Source organism: Cyprinus carpio, chromosome A1, assembly GCF_018340385.1.
Source record: "Cyprinus carpio isolate SPL01 chromosome A1, ASM1834038v1, whole genome shotgun sequence".
NCBI classification, from domain to species: Eukaryota; Metazoa; Chordata; class Actinopteri; order Cypriniformes; family Cyprinidae; genus Cyprinus; species Cyprinus carpio.
Genome location: NC_056572.1, coordinates 17,948,473 through 17,950,425, shown reverse-complemented (window position 1 = coordinate 17,950,425; position 1,953 = coordinate 17,948,473).

The following is a 1,953-nucleotide window of genomic DNA, read 5'->3' as shown; positions in this document are numbered from 1 at the left end:
GAAGTATGATCATATTAGCCCGGTCCTGTCAACACTGCACTGGCTCCTTATCAAACATCGTATAGATTTTAAAATCTTGCTTATTACTTATAAAACCCTGAATGGTTTAGCACCTCAGTATTTGAACGAGCTCTTGTTACATTATAGTACTCCACGTCCGCTGCATTCTCAAAACTCTGGCAATTTGATAATACCTAGAATATTAAAGTCAACTGCGGGTGGCAGATCCTTCTCCTATTTAGCGCCCAAACTCTGTAATAACCTATCTAACATTGTTTGGGAGGCAGACACACTCTTGCAGTTTAAATCTAGATTAAAGACCCATCTCTTTAACCTGGCTTACACATAACATACTAAAACACTTCTAATATCCAAATCCTTTAAAGGATTTTTAGGCTGTATTAATTAGGTAAACCGGAACCGGGAACACTTCCCATAACACAGGATGTACTTGCTAAATCATTAGAAGAATGGAATCTACGCTCATATTAATCTGTTTCTTTTTTGTTGTGTTGTTTAGGTAGACAAGGGATCCAGTCTGTACCCAAGTCAGAGGGTCACATCAGTCACCCGGATCCAGTATGTATCCAGCCCAGATGGTGGATCAGCACCTAGAAAGGACCTCTACAGCCCTGAAAGACAGCAGAGACCAGGACAGCTAGAGCCCCAAGACAGATCCACTGTAAAGACCTTGTCTCAGACTATCACCGGGACAAGACCATAGGAAACAGATGATTCTTCTGCACAATCTGACTTTGCTGCAGCCTAGAATTGAACTGCTGTTTTCGTCTGGTCAGAGGAGAACTGGCCCTCCGACTGAGCCTGGTTTCTCCCAAGGTTTTTTCTCCATTCTGTCACCGATGGAGTTTTGGTTCTTTGCCGCTGTCACCTCTGGCTTGCTTAGTTGGGGTTTTTTTATTTATTGTGTTATCGTTGGATTTTTGGTTATTTGTTGCTCAGATACTATTTAAACTGAACTGAGCTGCATGATGACATCACTGAATTCAATGATGAACTGCCTTTAACTGTCATTTTGCATTATTGACACACTGTTTTACTAATTAATGTTGTTCAGTTGCTTTGACGCAATCTTTTTTGTTTAAAGCGCTATATAAATAAGGTGAATTGACTTGTTGTGCATGAGATATACATGTGTTATGGGGTGATGTGCAATGGACAACATGACTGGCTTAGAGGTCCTTATCTGTTTTCAATGTATCTCTTTGCATATTATACAATCAGACTGTGAGAGTATGAGGGTATCACTCTGCTCAGTTTTTCTCTCTGTGTAGACTGATCATTTCTGCAGAAATTAAAATTAAGACAATGGAGAATGTTTTTTCATTCTCAGTCTTCACAATTATTTCATTACTTTTGTAATGAATGAGGTGGATCAGACACATGAGTATTTGTTATATTTAATAAATAGTGGACAATACCTCTCCCAAAACATGCAAAACGTGGTAGAGAAAACCAGGCCTCTGGTTACCGTGGTAACAAAGACACACATCAAGGTAAGATTATTTTACAACTCAAAGGAATGTAGAGTTTTCACTCTAAATTCACATTAAAACAGACAAATGTACCGTTGTACTATACAGTCCATCCTAATTCTATCTCCCTCTAGATATAACCACTTGAGGAATGTAGGGACATGTACCCAATTTTCCCCATCTCATTATTTTTCCTCTTATAGTGTTTCACTTATGTATTGAAAAAAACTCTTTCAAATGAACATTTTAGAGTTGGATACTATTGGTAACAGAGGTCCTAGGTATGCCATGTTTGGTACCTTTCGGCTGCAATTTTAATGGTCTAAATGTTGATTTGTATTATATGTTGATACCTATGGACAGTATTAGTGTTACCAGAATCTTTAACAGTTTCTTCATCAACATCCATTCAAAGACCATATGCAAAACATATGCCTGAGGACAAAGGGTCGTAAACTTT